The sequence below is a fragment of the Pan paniscus genome, chromosome 7, assembly GCF_029289425.2.
Source record: "Pan paniscus chromosome 7, NHGRI_mPanPan1-v2.0_pri, whole genome shotgun sequence".
NCBI lineage: Eukaryota > Metazoa > Chordata > Mammalia > Primates > Hominidae > Pan > Pan paniscus.
In genome coordinates this window covers 121,428,766-121,448,831 of record NC_073256.2, presented here as the reverse complement: position 1 = coordinate 121,448,831, position 20,066 = coordinate 121,428,766, and the positions used below count along the sequence as shown (strand labels likewise).

The window sequence follows — 20,066 nt, the reverse complement described above, 5'->3', positions numbered from 1 at the left end:
GCTTTCTCCTATTTCAGCACTTTAATTGTCCACAGAGGAAACTGCAAAATCCCACTCAGTTGCATATAAAACAAAAGTGAATGGCAATTATCCTAAAAGAAAAATTCAATTTATATGAAACCTTTGTTTTTAGCAAAGTAATTAGAATGTTTTTACCACACCCCAGTGAAGGCCATTAAAATAGTTTCAAAACAGCACTGGCCTCAGGAAAGAACATTTAGGTAAGATCTGGGAAATAAACATTTGGCTTAATATGAGGAAGTAGAATTTTTTTTATTTTTTAATAAATTCTAGTAGCCATCAATTAATCCATTATGCTTCACTGAAAACCTAGAGATAATATAAAATCTAATTATTAAACCATTAACTCTTTTTAGAAAAGCCAAGAGAAAAGAGAAAGTTTAATTTCAGAGTGGTTGCTGGATTTTGATGAATCCTAGAAATACTAGAAAAAGTCATTATTATTTACAATAGTTCAAACTTCCTGGAATTGAAATAGTCAGATAGTTAACTGGCACAGCCAGGGTTGCAGGGTATTCTTGGGTGTTCAAATATTCTGGTAAATTAAAAACCATCGTAAATGCTTTAGGTTAATGACCTAGTCTCATAAAATACATTTAATGCAAAAACTAATGGACAAAATTTAACTTTATTTTGACAACAAAAAATCATTTGCTAAGAGTCCTCTTGTTGAGATGTAAAAAGGATAGACTTTGGAGTCTGCAAACCTGAGGTAAGAAAAACTCTCACTAGTTGAGTAAATTTGAGCAGATCATTTAACCTGTAAAAGGCTTCTTATAAAAAAATGGATAATAATATCTTTTTTTGCAAGGCCTAGAACTAAGACATATGTGGTATCTGGCATAATGTAAGTAAATGTAGCCTGTATTATTACTGCATTATTACAACTTGGTGATGCAACAGTATTCTTACTATAAACATCAAATATGACTACTATTGGGTTAAGAGATTATCTGCTAATTGATTTTTATTTGTTTAGATGCACTTCAAACTTAATGCTGAAACATTCTTATCTAGTTAATTTTGCAAAGGAGAATTTTCTAATCACAGATACTAGCAAATTTCATAAAGCCTTAGAAAAATGATTTTTTTTATCAACCACTTGCTATGTCTTAAAGAATAATTACCTAATAAACAATCCCCCATGAATGACAATTCATTGCAAGTATTAGATAGATATAAACATTTTGGCCAAGATAAATTGAGTGGCAACAAAGCATAAACAGTAGATCCGATATAAGTGATCTGTTGATTGTTTTCTTCCAAAACCTCTCAGTATCTAGATATCCATTTTTAATAATTGACTCTTCTTCAAACGTAAAGAAATTATTTCTAAGGCTCCACAAAATTTTAGTCAAATCCATTAACCTAGCAACATATATTCAAATTACGTGAGAATTGGCCTTTCTTAGTCCACTTTAACTTTCTGTCTTGTTAGATAAACTCTCAATTATTGAAAAGCATACAATTAAATTCTTCTAAAAATTGCTGCCTTTTCCCAGGAAATATCTATTTAAATAGAACCATAGGGTTTAATTTTAAAAGAAACATTATTAATGCACAGTGGATTTATTCAAAGACAATTTAGATCATAATATTATTTTTCAAATAAAGTCATTTTAAAATACCAAACATTTTGCCTTAAATGACAATGTTGAAAGCCATTGCCTAGAATAGCATTTAAATGAATGGTGTCAACATTATCCATGTTATATCTGTCTATATAATATATACAATATGTACACTATATAATAATATATTGTATACTATATAATACAATAAATGATATATCTATACATATTTTCACAAAATTTATTGAAAGTAAATGTGATCTCAAGGTAAGGTATATATGGAAGGCTTTCATTTTACTTACATGTTTTTTGGGCATTTATTCATACAAAAATCGAAGTTTTAAGAAATTTTTCAAAGCTATAAAATTGTTCAATAGATACTATACTCCATATGGGAGACTTTTCTCTGATTCTTATAATTTATAATAAAAAAGAAAAGTAGCTGCTATTCTTTCTTTTAAAGTAATTTATTATTGAATATGAAGGCAGTTTTGGTAATATATTTCTTATTTGTTTTTGCTCATGGGATTATTATATCATCTAAATTCAAATGGAAAACTGTAAGTTTTAACTCTAGCAGTAGTAAGGGCAATAATGTAATCATTAAGAGCCAATGCTCTGGAATGGGACTGAATCATTTGAATTCTGGCTACATAGATTATTAGGTTTGTGATCTTGGATCAATTGCTTCTATGAGTCTCAGTATTTCATCTGTTAAAATATGGATAATAATTGTGCCTATCTCCAAGGCTTGCTGCAAGGATTAAGCAAGATAACGCTTGTAAAGCACTTAGCACAATATCTGACACATAACAAGTGATAACAAATGATGACAAAGATAATGATGATGATGATGATGATTAAACAGTAGCCAAAGACTGGCTTATGTAAATTTCAGGAATATCTTTAGCTAAATAATATTAGCTAGAAATACTTAATAAATATATTAAGACTATTCTAAGCTACAAAAACATAATTATTTTTACATATATCCAAGAGATCTGCTTAAGAAAATATGTTTATAAAACAAAATTAAAATATTAAACCCAACTTTACCACTGACTCCTAGTATGTCCTCAGGCTTCACCTTCCCCATTTGGCCAGGTTCATCCATATTCCATCACCTAATAGGGAAATACTGATTCCCGACTGCAGGATGAATAATATCTTTATCTCAGCAGGAAATATATGACACTTCTTGGCTGACATAGAACATGCCTCATTTTTAATATTTGTCTTAGAACCTTATCCTGACATCCAAAGCCACCTGGTACTCGTGTATCCCATGCTTTCCTGATTGGTTTTTGTCCAATTTGCTTTTCTTTCATATCTGAAACCTAACTGCTTACTTGGCTTTTCAATTTCAGTAGTTAGGATTCTGATTTTGTCTACTCTAGCCTTTGTCTTTTTAGGTCTGTCATGATGTCTAGTCTTGTTGCTATGATTCATAGGTGCATAAAGGCTTTAATTTGTTTAGTTTTTAAAAGACAGGTTAGCATGGTGTGCACTGTGCATATCTTTATCCAAGACTTCTCAGATCATCCAATTTGCTGAGCTAAAATTTTAGATATGCAAAATTTAAGGAAAGATTCCCTATACTGTAGTTTTACACCTTTTTTCACAGCGTTATAATAGTGTAAAGGTTTTATGCCTTTTATTCACACACAGCCCTATGACAAGAGATAGTGTGTGTGTAATTCATCACACATGACCTCTTGTCATTGGGCTCTGTGTGTGTGTGTATATATATATAATATATATATGTGCATGTGTATATAAATGTGTTCATGTTTAATTTTCAAACCCCCTATTAGACTACAAACTCCTGAAGGCCAGCACAGTATCTTCCTCATCTTTGTGTGTCTCTTAGCACCTAAAAGTCAAAGATTTAACTTAAACTCTGAGGTTTAGCCTTCTTACTAGGGAGATAAGAATACACTCCATTTTAAGAATTTTTGAGAAAAATATATTCAAAATAATATATTCAAAATACATAATAATATGCTTAGCAAATAGCAAAGGCTTATTTCCAATGCCTAAAGCAGAAGGTCATTAAATAGAAGGACACTGAATGGAACAGTTTGTATAAAGAAAGAAGAGAAATTAGCTAAAGGCTCCAGTTTAATGATGATTCTGCTATCTACTCAAGGCTTGCACCAAATGTATTTCTCTGTTGACTTCTAAGCCACTGAGCATGTTTATCACTGGGATTAGCTCAGGTTTCTATTACAAATAGACATATGCTTTTAAAAATGAGAAATCTGGACAGTGAGAAAGAATACGAAAAATATTTTTTATAAATAAAATTTCAGAAGAATACATTTTGAACATATTTAGAATATAACATATTCACATATACAACTCAACCCCCACCCCCAGAAATCTAAGTACTAAACAACTTAATACTACAGTCAACATTTAAAATGGATAAATGTAGTTTTACTTTTCCTAAAATATGATAAACAAAAGTTATATACTTCAACAATGAGAGAGAAGCTAAATTGTTATTATACCAAGGTAATGAGCTACGAATGTGAGTAAGTAAATTTATTTATTTATTTAGGAAATGGTTGGTGTTGTCTTGGCACTATACAATACATAATGTTTTAAATAATTAGCATGTATTAGAATATAGCTGATGGATGAACAATGAATGGCCTGTTAACCATTCTCTTTAATGGAACAAAAACAAAGAAGGATAATATGATCTTAGCTGAAAACTGTGCTCCGATTAAAGATCATTAAAATCTTGGAAGAGAGTAAAGAAGTTTTTCCGGACAACATTTTAATGTTTTGTAGATACTATTAAGAAGATCATGAACTAGAAAAATTTACAGCAAATGATTATTCTTCAGGATGTTCCAGACTCTAAAGAGTTCCTAAGTGGCCTGGAAAAGTTAATGTTCTTCCTATATATCTAACATTAGTGGAAAGTAACAGTGTATCTGCAGAGCTCTATTGAAAAGAAGGCTATTATTAAAGTGTCAGAATGATATATTAGAATGATATACTTAAAAAAATAAATTACAATTTCTAAAATCAGTTTCATTTTCTCCAGTACTCATTTGAAGTTCTTAGGTTTGGCCATTTCCAACTCTGATTTTGCTAAAGCACCTCAAGAACTCTGGTTGTTTGATCTTCAGACAAAAGATGGGGGCAGGATTATGAATTTCCTTAAATATCACTTGTCTTCAATAAATCTCACCAGATAACCATTTATTGTACAAACAATAATTAAAAAATTAATTATTGCAAAATACTGGATAATATAGAAGCCCAATTTTGAAGAAAAACAAGTCTCATTCTATCGAGAAGTACGTGGATACCTGAATACCACATTCAAGGAAATACTGAGTTAATCAAAAGATAGGAGCGGGGAAAGAAAACTAAGGCAAACATAATCTTTGGAAGATAAAAGTTAGGCTCAAGTTGTGGGCAGGGCTCTTGGTATCAATCTAGGGGAGGTAGAGGAAAGAAGAGGGCAGAGGGAATTCTGGCACTGCAGTCATTAAATAACCATGTGCATTTTCGTCATCCTGTTTTTATTTCATATCATAATCGAAAGAAAATAGTTGTTGCTCTTTGATAGTAACACAATTGCAGGTACTTTTTCTCTGAGGAGCTACTTCCAGATGATGTTTTTCTCTGTCCTACCCAAGGCTCTTATCAGTGCCTGATCTGAATGCTGAATTGTATAAAAAATAAATAAAAATAAATTGCATAAAAATTAAAAAATGTACTGGTCAGAGATAATTTTGTTTAGCTATGACTTCTAAAGAGGGTATTATGTGATAATGGTCTAAAATTGGGAGGAGAGGGCAGTGAGAAAAGGCCAAAGACATTTGAGGACTTATTTAAGATTTAGTCTTGTAAACAATATTCTGCAAATGAAACCCCAGCTTGAAAGATTTCTGATAGCTGCAGAGCTCAAAAGGAAGGAGTCTGCAGTAAAGCTGAGCCTAATGAACATCATGCCTCAGTCTGGAAAGGAGTCTAGGACATAAAATTTTCACTGGAGACTGAGGCACTGAATTTTCTCCCTTGTTGGTCCTCAGGCCTGATGGCCTCTTCAGTTTGGTATAGTAATTAAATTAGCTACAATTATTATTTGTATACCCTGTGAAACATACTGTTGTAAATAATATGTGTGGATTATTTTATTTAGTTCTCCCAAACCTTATGAGGTCGCCTTTGTGATAGCTGGAGTCAGAAGGAAGTACAGTTAGGTAGGATGAGCCATACTCAACACCCTCTCCATTAAATAGGTCTAGTCATCTTCTAAGGCACAGTTTAAGATGTCACCTCCTCTGTGAAGTCTTCCTTAACTCCTTCAAAGAGAAGCACTGCTTCGAATGTTCCTCAACTACTTTACTCATGCCTTTATTATAGTTTTATCATGTGGTATTATGTGTACTTCTCCCTTGTCCATCCATCCATCCATCCATCCATCCATCCATGTATCAATCATCTATCCAGCTATTTATCCATCTATTTGTAATGTACCCACCCCAGTAGATTATAAACTCCCAGAGGATAATGACTTCTGTTGATTTTAGTAATCTTATTATCTATATCTGGGCCTGGCATTTAGAAGGAACTCAATGAATGTTTAATGATCAAAATGAATGGAATGATTTAGCTTTATCTGGGCTATATACTGAAGTATTATTCCATTATGAAGTATCAAATCAGTGTACAAGATACATTGATAGCTGTATAGAGTTTAGTCACCTAATTATTTCATTCTCTGTGGTGGGCATAGGCAGTGCTGTTACAGTAAATGTTTAACAACTAGCTTTCTGAGGAAAAAAAAATTCCAATTTACGGAGTTTTCTGATTTCCGTGATATAAATACTCCCATTATGGCTGATTTCAAGTTACCAAGTGGTCACTGAACAGACAGTTGGGCACACCACTGGTTGTGGGGTTTAGGAATACAGGCTTTGTTTATAGGGCTCACTAAGACTCCTTAGGAGAGAATGAGTAAGGGACAATAAATATTTACTGTGTATCAAGACCTGTGATCTCATTTAAAGTTCACCTTGGACCTGTGAAGAAGGTATTTTCTCCATTCTATAGATCTAGAAACAGACTCACTCAGGGAAGTCTTTGAAACATGACATAGCAAGAACAGCTTAAAGTAAAAAGCGGCAGTCAAAGAAAGGGTAGCCATTAGCATGTATGCCAAGACTTACTAACGAACCAGCTGTCGCTTGATATGAAGGAAATTTATGAGGTGAATAATTTTTCCTGGATAATTTACAGAGGAAGAGTTATTGCCAGTAGTCAATTATGACCTTCCCTAAGGCTTGGCTTTGTGGGAACTCAATGTCTATTAGTAATCAGCTTCTCCTTGAGAAACAATCTTAATTTACTTCTATCGATTTCTCAGTTTTCAGAGATAGAAGTGCCAGCGCTCCAATGAAACCCCAGGTTTAGAGATCTCAGGTAGCTGCAAAGCTTATGCTTTTGCCCTTAACAAATGAATTTACCATGTTCTTCAAGAGAATCAACAACTCTTAAGCCATTCTATCATGTACTAAAACTGTTCTCAAAAAAAAAAAAAACCCACCAGAACAAAATTCCCCAATAACATCCTAATTTACCAGTCAGTGGTATCTTTTTAGATTTTTTCTTTCCCCTCTCTTCTTGAAAATTTCCCATAATGACTTCTTAGATATTGCCACTCAGCGTTTCTACTCTATGTCCCTGAGTGTTACTTTTTAATCTCCTTTCCCAGCTTTGTTTTCCCTAACCTGATTTTAAATTATATTTTCTCAAAGTTCCCATCTTTAGCCTTCTTTTAACTATATTACCCCAGGATCATATAATCCATTGTCTACCCATTTTAATTACCAAGTAATGACTAATAAAATCCTTATTCTCACCTCTCCCAAGCTTCAGATCTGTATTTCCAGATGCTGACAGGACATCTCCTGTACTTCCTTTTGCTGGCACATCAAATTCAATATAGCTCAAACCAAATTTATTCTTTCACCCTAAACCAGCTCTCCTTGTACCTCTTATGTTCCCTGCACTGTAGGCTCAATATCCAACTAAAACCTAGATAAGTTGTGAATTATCTTTGACTCCCCCTTCCCCAGTATCCTCCATTCTAATCAGCCAAGAAATATTACTTAGTCATTTAATGGAAACAAATATTATCTAAATATTTAGCTATCGGGGGTTATGAATGGGTCCTTGGTCTTTCCTTTTGGTAACCAGAGTATTTAATATCTATTTATTTGTGGCAGTTGCTGCTGAATGCCTACTCAATATTCCCTCTCCCACTTTGGTCTTTATTAAAAGAATCCACACTGATTTTAATAACAACAAAACAAAACAACTTCATTTTCTACCTTGTATGTAAGGTGATCATTTGATGTGAGTGTGACCTCTGAAATATAAGCAGGAATCTAGGGTGGGGTTTAGGGAGAGCTACTATGTATCTGATTACAGTGAGCTAACATAGCTGGTATGACCGTATGTCTTTCCCTTTCCTTTTTTCTTTCTTATTGGAGTTCAAACCCAAGTCTACAGCTACAGCAGGCATTCTGTGATGATGGGGATGAATGTCTTACTCTAAGAAAGGAGAATAGGAAGACAGAGTGCTTGGGTCTTACATAATAGTACCAGCCCTGGGCTGTTTGGATTTCTTGTTGTGTGAAGTAAAATTCCTTGTTTATTCAGATAATTTTGTCAGGTGTTTTGTTATAAACAGCTGAGTGCAAACATGACTGATACAGTTTTCTGAATGCAAATTCTTCCTGGTCTGTGTCAGAAGAAAATTTCTGACCTCATAGTATAAACATATTCCCTAAGCAACAATATTGATGAAAATCATAATAGTCATCTAATTTTGATAAGAGGCAGTATACCATAATGACCAAGGGATTAAGAGCTGAAAGATATGGGTGTGTAACTGCTCTTCCACTTACTAGGAGCTACACAATCTTAGGCAAGTCTCTTAACATCTTTAAGTCTGCTTCTAGATTCACATTGTGGAGACAATACCTTCTTAATAGGACCAATATGAGTTTTAAATGAGATCACAGGTCTTGACATATAGTAAGTATTTACCATGATAATTAACTAGGCATAGTCCATGATGAAATAAAAGAAACTGTATATTATGATACTAAATATTCACCATCATTAAGCCATGAGCTCAAAAATTTTACCTTGACTTGAAAAAAAACCATGAAAATGGCTATGAATACTTTATAAATAGGTTCTTAATTGCATGTCTCATAAAAAACAAAAAACGAAAGGGCATTGTCCTTTGATGCTAGATTGGTTTATTTACTTAGAGTAGGATAATACCAAACCTGCCTTGGAAATTCAGGTTTATTCATTCTTGAAACTGTTCTACTTTAGTTTTTTTGTTTTGTTTTGTTTTGTTTTGTTTTTTTGAGACAGAGTCTTGCTCATTCGCCCAGGCTGGAGTGCAGTGGCGCGATCTCGACTCACTGCAACCTCTGCCTGCCAGGTTCAAGCAATTCTGCCTCAGCCTCCCAAGTAGCTGGGATTACAGGTGCCTGCCACCACACCCGGCTAATTTTTGTATTTTTAGTAGAGATGGTGTTTCACCATGTTGGCCAGGGTGGTCTTCAACTCCTGACGTCAAGTGATCCACCCGCCTTGGCCTCCCAAATTGCTGGGATTACAGGCATGAGCCACCATGCCTGGTCACAGTTAGTTTTTATAATTATGTTTATACTTGATACTAAGGAAAGTTAAACTGAGGACAGTAACAATCTATCACCATAACACATTATTAATAATAATTAAAATTTAAATACTTTTTATAGTTTACAAACAACTTTCAAATATCTTACAGTTTTCTTTTTCACATCTGATAAAACAGCTTTTTAACCTTTTACAGATAATATATAACATTAACACTTAGCTGTGTATTGATATAGATGTAACCACAAAAAGTAAATATTTTTTCAATAGCTTTAGTCTTAGATTTGTAAACCCTTTATTATTCAGTAATAGCTCAAACTCATGTCATCTGAAATATCTGCCTCAGTCAAGAAGTGTTTCAAAGTCTGTTTTTCTCAGACCCTTACATATATTAATAATAATATTCTGATACATACATACAATTTCATGTCTATCCAAGCCCCAGAGGGTAGAACAAAATGCCTGCTGCTAATCTAAACCAATGCACCCAGTTTAAAGCCCTTATGTTTTTATTATGACTAAATGCTTCTCCAAGCCCTCAGATCAGAAACCCATAAGATCTAGCTAGAATTAAGAAAAGTCATAAAGAAACCGTCACTAGCCATAAGAATTCCTGGCACATGGCCCTTTGTGACCATCTTTAAACATTACATGGATTATATGATTTTTATGAATGTTTAAAGAATATTTATCTAATTGATTGGGATATAGGGTATAGAAATTACAGATATCATGTGGCAAGCTAGCATCCCAAAAGTTGCAACAGAAATAAGACATGAGAACACATCAGTAGGACCAGTGCCCTGGGGATCTGAAGCAGGCAGAAACACAACAAAAACATATGAGCTGGAGACAAGAAATAAGGTTCCCTTTCAATTATTAGTACTTTAGAAGGTAATAGCGTAACTTTAAGTACTTGTGCTGAAAAGAGTCAAGGCTAAATAATAGCCTGAATAACTACGTAATGTTAAAAAACCTGAAGGGGCCTGAGAATTGCTCTGATCTATCAAATTCAGGGATAGGGCAAATATAATTATATTCTGTTGGAAGTCTGAAGAGGCCCACTACTCCTGTTCCCTGTGTGAGAAGACAGAGAAGCATCAACTGGGCTTACAGAAAGACCATTTGGGATGGAGCCAACAGTCAAAGCAGGGACAAAGACTAACAATTACCTCTTGCTTGGACTACTACAATAGCCTCCTAATGGGACTCTTTGTCTGTAATGTTCTTTTCAAATGCATCTTAAGTATATCATTAAAATTACCTTCTAAAAGCACAAATTTGTTCATGTCAGCAACTTCCTCAAAAATCTTCCAAACCCATCATTCCATATGGGTTGTATAAAATATAGAAAAATAATATAGAACATAAGTAATACAGATAATAAAATATTAAAAGAATATAGATATATAGATGTTAACATATAAGATACAGACTTTAAAATAATACAGGTATTTAAAATAATATAAAAGTATAAACATAAAATTTAAAATGTAGAACATTCTATATTTTTAACTGAGAGATTCAAAGTTCTCCACAATCTTGTCCCAGCCAACTTTTACATTCTTTTCTCCGAATACATATCCCCATTTGTTGTATATTTCCACACTAAAGAACTATTAGCTGTTTCTTAAACATGGCTTGTGCTCATGTAACGCCATAACTTTGTTGGAGCTCTCTCTTCAGCCTGAGAAGTCCTTCACTTCATGTGTTATATTCTATTCTATTCCCAGATTTCTACCAGCCAAATGAATATTTCTTTTGCTGTTCTTCCTTTGTACGTGTATTTTTAAAAATTATATCACTCAACACAGCCTATTTTGTACCATCATTACTTATGTACATGCGTTTCTCTAATTTGATAGTGAACTCTTGGATTGAAAGGATATGCTAGCCTGCCTTCCTCCATTCTTTCCCTCTCTCCTTCCTTTAATTCTCTTTTTCCTTTTCTTTTTTCCCCTCTCTTCATCCCCTTTCCCTTCCTTCCTTTATTCCTTCTTTACTCACTATTTCCTTCATTTTATTGTTATTCATATGGTTATTTCTCTGGCATTTTCTTTCTTTAATGTTGCAGAACCAGAATCCAGAATTAAAACTGATGAGCTTCAGCAATACCCGAGGTATGAAGTTCTGACTTGCAGGTAAGAGAGAGAGAATGAATGACCACTGAATGACCACTGAAATTGAAAAAAAAAAATTTAAATGTCTTAAAAAACAGAGAGGGAAAGAAGACTCATATAACCACTTTTTTGTTTGTTTGTTTTTTGTTCAAGAGAACAGCCCAGGAAAGTTACCTGGTACTGAACCACACATTTGGTTACTTACTCATCACTGAATCATTCACAAGTTCACCATATTTTAAAGCTAAAAGATACCTCAGAGAGAATGTAATCTAGCTTTCTCATTTTATAGATGAGAAAATTGAGAAATAGAGAAGTGATTAAGATTATACAACTTGTTATTATAAGGTCTATTTCTTTTCATTAAACTTTTTTTCACTTTTATTGTCAAATTTGTTTTTACTTTTAATTAAAAGTGATAATTTGTATTCATTTTAATGGGACACTGGGCAAGCAAGTTTAGAACTGATTTCTTTTGAAAATATTCATATTGTTTTCAACTTTAGGGATATGCTTAAAATAAAGATTTTCAGCCTTTTTTGAAATTTTGAAAAATCTATCTAAAATGACCTAAATAATCAGAATACAAAACAGCATTAAAATAACACTACTTGTAAGTATAATTGGATGGATTTTAACAAAGTAAAACTTTGACAATAATATTATATTAACTAACTTGAATAAAAACATGTTTTATGTTCTATTGAATAAAAGCATGTTTTATGTTCTATTGAAATAAGCCCTTTAAACTCATTTAAAATTTAGGTGATTTTATTTTTTGGCAGAAAATCGAAAAGGGCTTAAGAAGTAACATGTTCTTATGTGACTGGACCCTGGAGACTGTTGGCCTTGTTTGTAAGCATTCCGAGTCATAAAAATGACCTGAAAATGGCCAATCATAAAATCACAGCCATTTCTTTGTTACTCAGGAAGTTATATTGAGGTAGTAAGTTTTAATTCATCCATCAGAATGAAGTTCAACTGTAAGTTAGTTTTTATTACTCCTACCTCCCATGTTATAATAAATACTAAAAAATAACTACGATTATGGACATTCCCATGTGCTAGGCCTAGTGCTATAGAGATGTTTCCACTCTCTGAAGTTATCACCAAAGTCCCTTCCTTCATATGAAATATATTCCAAGGTTAGCTATATTATTTCCAGACTGGAGTATTATTTTACGATCTTCAAAATTGATGCAATAGAAGTAATCAAATTTCCAAATATTTAATAAAACGTTATATTTATTTTGCTAATAAATGATCTCTGTAATCCTTCCAACTAAAGAAAAATTACAACTGAATTTTGTGCTGATGAACAAAGCCATTACATAACAGAATTGTAGATATATTTGTATTATAATTAGCTGAACTAAATTGAAGTTATAGATGTGAATGGTTCCATGTTACCCTGGATGACTGACTTTATTGACTAAAGGTTTTTACACAAGTGTCAATTCAAACTTAATTATCAATTACTTCATGTAAAATGTGCAAAACATTACACATATAAATTTATTCTCTAAGTCATAGTTATTATGGCACAAGTTCATTAAAAATTATACAGATTCAGGCACTTGTGAGAACATATCTAGTAGAGAGCCTTACACTGATCAGACTACTCAATCAATGAATGAAACATTAGAATTGAAAGAAATAAACTATAGAAAATATATTTCAAATCTAATTTTAAGACTAGGCTCTGTGATTAAATAATTTACTTAATTAATGATGAGACTGATTAAAACCCAAATGTTAATTCATAGTGGTTTTTTCAATGCTGCCTCCAAAGTACCACATATTTGTTTAACACTTTATAAGTTTCCTTCAATTTGTAGATAGAAAAAAGTTGAGTTGTGAAGAACTATTGGGCAACTTACCCAAAGTCTTATTACATGAATGGCATAACCAAAGTTAGAAGCCCAATCTTCTCATTCTTTCTCAGTATTCTTTCCACTATTATTATCTCTAGATGGAAATCAATAATTGTATGCCCATTAGAAAACATGCTTTTGACTATTACCCAATAATCTACCTATATCTTCTTCTAAAAATCATATTTTGTTCTTATATTGATACAAAATGCTTAAAATTCACCTTCTCTAGAATCTTTTTCAAACTATCCTATCCTACTTCTCTCAGCATCCACGTCCACGTTCATTCACTAAAATTAATCCCATTGAGTGCTTATTGTGGCCAAGGCAAAGTACATGCTACTGAGAGACTACAAAGATGAATAATATAGTCACCGTTCTCAAGAAGTGTATAGTTTAATATAAAAGACATAAATATTCCACATATAAAACAGAATATATGTATTTTATGTGGTAATGCCATGGTTGGTTCAGAAGGTATATATGTTTTCACCTATCTGTTGTTTTCCATATTCTTTTACTTCTTATATATATATATATATATATATATCATGCTTAATCCTTTCAGTTATATGAAATTTGATTGGAAAGAATGTATCTGTTCTATTTGATCACATTTTCTTCCTTCTTTTCCCATATCCTCCCTGATTTTATAAAGCAAGACCTTTCCCTTCTGTGGTCTACGATAATTCATTCCCTGTAGAATATTCTAGCTGTTAACAAGCTAGCAACTCTGGAGCCTTGATGAAAGCAAAGATGAAGTCATATGTTTATTATTATTTTTTATTTTGCTGACGGTAAAAGGAAATGTTTCTCCTTTATATTCTTAGGTAATTACAGGAGGGTACTGCAGTCTTGGCAATGGCAGCTATTCTCCACAGATTGACCCTCTTACCTGCAAGTAGCTGCCTGCAACTTATCTACAATTCTCTCTTTGTCAGTTTTTAGAAACTTTATGTTACTAAAAAGGGAGAAGTTAAAATTTCTGCTATAATTCTACAGTGTTCTATAATATACAAGTTGCTGTTTTTGTCATCTCAAATGACTTTTTTTTTACATAATACTGCCACACTGGAAGACTTACTCATAATTAAAAATAGTCTCTTTATATTTCCTGGCTTAAAATGTGAATATATGGTAAAAGGTAGCAATTCACAAATACATCTAAAGGAAAGGGACCCATGCTTGAATATCAGCATAAAATTATGGCTACCCGAGTCATATTTAAATGTGGTTTTCATGGCTAAGACAGCTAATTTTTAAGATGCATTTGCAAACACAAAACCAAAATATTTTATCTCTTAGGATTTGAGAAGGCAGTTGTAAAAATAGGAAGAAATAGAGAAAAGTAATAAAATCAAAAAAGAAATAAAAAGTTCAAAGCAAAACAGCTACAGTTAGTTGCCTAAAAATCCCTATTCACATTCTAATCAAATATGCTTTCACAGTGCAATAAAGTTTTAATTTAAAAGATCATTAGCTACTTTGTAGAGATGTGTTATAGACTGAATTGTGTTCCTCCCAAATTCCTATACTGAAGTCCTAGTCTTCAGTACCTCAGAATGTGACTGTACTTGACGCTAGAGCTTTTCAAGAGGTAATTAAGGTAAAATGAGGTCACACAGGTAGTTCCTAATCCAATATGATTGGTGTCCTTATAAGAAGAGATTAGGACACAGACACACACAAAGTGAAGACACAGCAAGAAGGCAGCCATCTGAAAGCCATGGAAAGGCCTCAGAAGGAGCCAGCCTAGCCAACACCTTAAAGTTCTAGCCTCCAAAACTGGGAAAATACATTTCTGTTCTTTAAGCCACCCCTTCTATGGTATTTTGTTATAGCAGCCCTAATCAACTAATATGGGATGTTAAGGAAAAAGAAACCTAAACTAGAAACTTTTAAAATCGAAGATTAATCACAAATAAAAATACAAAATCGCTAAAATTTCATTAAAATCAGTTACCATCAAGTGTTTTTTTTTTGGTTTGTTTTTTTGTTTGTTTTTGAGACGGAGTCTCGCTCTTGTTGCCCAGGTTGGAGTGCAGCGATCTCGGCTCATTGCAACCTCTGACTCCCGGGTTCAAGAGATTCTTCTGCCTCAGCCTTCTAACTAGCTGGGATTACAGGCACCAGCCACCACACCCAAGTAATTTTTGGTATTTTTAGTAGAGATGGGGTTTCACCATGTTGGCCAGGCTGGTCTCAAACTCCTGATCTCAGGCGATCCACCTGCCTTGGCCTCCCGAAGTGCTGGGATTACGGGCGTGAGCCACCGCGCCCGGCCACCACCAAGTTTTTAACTGTAGATCTTTTATGTAACAGGAGAGACAAGAAATAAATGAGAATTTCTTCCAATGAGGCAAGGAATAAGTGAACAGTTGTTGCTTCTATCAGCTAAATCATCATTTATACATCTGTGTTTACACATACACTTACTCATACCCTAAAGCTCTGAACCCTGAGTTCAGAGCTTTAGGGTATGAGTAAGTGTATGTGTAAACACAGATGTATAAATTATGTGTAAATACATTATAATTTTATATCTGCCTACAGGTATATCTATACCAATAGACAGATATTTAGATTAAAATTTAAATACAATCAGCTTGCTAGGGAATATAAACTATACAATAAGAATTTTGGGTAGAAAAAAATTTGAATAGATTTGCAAAAAAGACAAATCATTTTTAGGCTTTTAAAAGTATCATTTTTTAAAATTTTTCATCCTTTTCTCCCCACCTGTTTTTAAGATTACCTTAAAGATATACTTATCTATCTCTACTAGATTCCTGATGACAACAAATATACACTGGAACCCCCAAGGGCTTTGGTAAGTGGAAGTTATCTGTTGGAAACAGTGTTTCTTCCTTTTGTCCTTCTTTCCTATCATCATCGTCACCACCACCACCACCACCACGACCACAACCATCATTATCATATCACAGCTAACGTTTACTGATTGCTGTTACATATCAAGCTCTGCTCTAAGACTTTAATCTTTATATGTAGACAATCTTGAAAACAATCTGGCTGGGTGTGGTGGCTCATGCCTGTAATCCTAGCACTTTGTGAGGCCAAGGTGGGCGGATCACTTGAGGTCAGGAGTTCAAAACCAGCCTGGCCAACGTGGTGAAACCCTGCCTTTACTAAAACGACAAAAAAATTAGCTGGGTGTGGTGGCACGTGCCTGTAATCCCAGTTACTCGGGAGGCTGAGGTAGGAGAATCACTTGAACCCGGGAGGCAGAGGTTGCAGTGACCTGAGATCACGCCACTGCTCTCCAGCCTGGGCAACAGAGCGAGACTATGTAAAAAAAAAAAAAAAAAAAAAAAAAAAAAAAAAAAAGATAAAACAATCCTCGGAGGTAGGTACTATTATTGACACACCTTATAGAATAAGAAACTGAGGCACAAGAATGTTAAGTAACTTGCCCAAGGTCATACAGATAGTATAAGAGGTAGGGTTTTAATCTAGGCAGTTTGGTTAAGGAGTCTACACTTTTAATACTACTCTGTAGTCTTTATTTAACCCTAATCACTAAAAATATATTGAAGAGTGATTATCAAACTGTCCATATATCTCTATTACTGTAAACAAGACTTCAGAATTTCTGCTATAAATGTGTGTCTGCTATAGTTATTAATAATATTGTGTACCAATTGTAAGAAATTATACTTCCAATGGCTCCTTCTCTCTTGACATCACCCCTTCTTTTGCTTATCTCATAAAGGAAGAAATTATACAAACACATACAGAAATTTTTAGTTACTTTTAAATGCTAGTTTGATGGATGTTTAATATCACACAAATGAGAAATCTATCCTTGCAAACATGAATTCAAAAAAAAACTATAGAAGGGGGAAAAGGGCATAAATGATTTTAAAAATGTAATTTTATCATTTTTCATTCTGAACTATGACTCTTTTAATTAGGCTATATAACCATTTGGCGATTTTGTAAGTGGGACTGAAGGCTTTAATCAGGCCTTGATAAGATTACCATTAGCATCTCGTGCAATTCTACAGCTATATTATATAATGCTGCTCTTATTTGCTAGCTTAATAACCTGGATTTCAAAATCTAAGTTTATGTATCTTCATAAATATACTTGGTAAAGGAAGTACCTCAGGGTGATGTAAAAATAAAACATACACATCAGGTGACTAATTAAAATCCTGGAGGATGGCTGGCTTGGACAAGCAACTTAGACAGCTTAGAAGACTGTGGCCTGGTTTGGGGCCAGGAAGCAACGAAAAGTGTGCAATACTTGGTCAAATGTATCCTCAGCTGGTGGAGAGGTGGGAAGTATAGTAGGCGGCAGTATCATTGAGTACTCAGCATACTCTCATAGTTTCGTAGGCTAGTCTGGCATTTAAGAATACTTCCAAGTAATGTAGGCTGTCCTTTTTTCTCGTATGCTCCCATATCAGCAGGTTCACTGATTTCCAGATATTTCTCTTGGGATTCTGCTATAGGACCTGAAGTTATCTGCTTGCTGAGGCATGAAGAAATAAATAAAATAATAGGAAAATATGAAAAAGTAAAATAAGCGTTTATAGAAGTGATGTGTTTCATTGAAGAAATCCAGGTATAGCCACTGGCATAGTCTCTGACATCTTCATCAGTACAAGATAAGATTACTTGACTTGGCTTGAGTTGAAAATCATGAGTAAGTGATCTTAATTCTAATTCAAAAATAGAAAACCATTCTGCTGGATATCTGTTAGACTATGCCTAGCAGGCATTTTTTTGAAAATCTGAACCCAACTTCTGTTCATGAAACAGTAGATTGCTTATTCCAAAGAAGAATGCTTCATTCATTACTTTCTATTTAAAACATCTTATTGTACTCCCTGAGACTGCGTTCACAAGATCATGCCTATTAGAATCCTCTTGTTCTATTTATCAGAGGATTCCATCTTACACATGCATAATGACGTCTGTTTTACATGAATACTAGGTTCTCTTGGTAGCTTGAGAACTGACGCTGCAGCAGCTCTTCCTGTAGCAGGCACAAAGCCTTGCTCTATCCACCTCATCATGTTACTGGGCTGAGTTACATACTAACAGCAGCTCAATTTTTCTCCCTAAGAAAAATACTTTTCCCCAAGTATTTTGTTTCTATCACTGCTGTAAAATTAAAACATAACTCTTATTTCTTCATGTCTACATTATATCTAAATTCATGTATTGTCATGTTTCTTCTTGATAATATATATAAGGCTATCTAATCTACATTTTAAAACTTGCCTTTTATAAACGTGGTCTTAGTTGTCAGGTCCATTTATGTCATCACTATTAATGAGTATTTCTTTGAAAACACCCACACCCATATGCATGTCTATTAATCGCTTCATCAAGGACCAGTCACCTTTAATGTCAACCATGATAGCATAATTTCTTAATTTCAGTAATTTGGTTTGTAATTTTTCATCACATATTATGTTCCAGTCTCCTTTAATTAAAAAAAATCTTCATATCCCCTTAAGATTCATAAATTTTTTCCTCTAAATTTCATTTTTCCTTTTAGATTTGTGCTACTTGAATCTCCTTATTTGAGAGTAAAGGGAACATTCAAAGATATCTGAGCCACACTAAAATCAATAAAATCATTTTCCTTATCTTAGTCATTTCTTTATCATTTCTTTTTGGTCTTGTCAGATTCACATCTGGTGTCTATTATTATATTTGCTGTTGTTACTATAAAATAATAACTAATATTAGCTGCATTATTTATTGAGCATTTACTAGGTGCTAAACAATTTATATACATCATCTCGTTTAATCCTCATCACTACCCTATAAAATAGATACCAAAACCTTGTTTAATAGATTAAAAAAGCTGTGAGGTTAAACCTACCCCAAGCCACCCAGGCAGAGTCCACTTGACCCCAGGCTGTGCCCTTTCTAATACACTACTCACCCACTGCTGCCACATTCTGATGATATTTGAGACTTAAAGTATTCCTGACTTACATTAAATTTTTGAAGAGCTCATATATGACCACTTGTAACAAGCCTCAACTTTTCTCCCCTCATTGCCTGTGCCTTGAAAGTCAATGTAAAATACTTAAGGTTAGCACTGAATATGTCTTCTCAGTGTTGAGAAGCGCATAAGCGCTAATCAAATGAAACAAACAGTTTAGATAACAGTGGCATTTTAATTGACCAAACATACTTTAACTATCTGAAATATTTTCTATTAATACTGCTTATAAGTCCACCAATTTCAGTTTATGTTGTATTTATAAGGGCTTTTTAAAAAATGAAGCTCTGTGTTGTCATTCATATTTTAACGTAAACTAGTTTAATCAAATTGCTTTCCCCAATACATCTTTGAGATCTGTGAATGGGTGCCTAAAAGACTAGAAGCCTGGGAAAAAAGCGACAGGATATAGGTGAAAAGTGCCTAGGGTCAGGCATGCACAATAAATGGAGACAAACTTTCTTTTCCTTTATTTTATTACATTGTCCTCTGTTCTAACCCAATCTATTATATTATGGGTTAAATAGATTATCATAGGCTTCTGGCCTCCATTTGAAGAGATCTGGGCAACTCATAGATTATACTGCTTCTTAATTCCAGGGAGACAAATAAGAGAATGGAAAATTATGATATAACTGCTATAATAGGAGTGAGACATTTTTGTGATAATTTTGTAGAAGTATTGCCACAACATACTCCTTAAAAAAGAGCATTGTTTTTCCAGAGAAATAAGCTTTGAGTTCCAATAAATACTGTGCCAATAAACATCATTTGTTGAATGAGCCTTATTTGTTGAAATGCTATG

The 20,066-nt window shown here is 33.6% G+C and overlaps 1 protein-coding gene across 49 annotated transcripts in view; it reads right to left on the bottom strand.

The window, feature by feature from the left end:
- RIMS2 (regulating synaptic membrane exocytosis 2) overlaps nucleotides 1–20,066 on the bottom strand; it is a 743,118-nt gene that overhangs the window by 160,976 nt on the left and 562,076 nt on the right. The gene's annotated exons all lie outside the window — the stretch shown is intronic.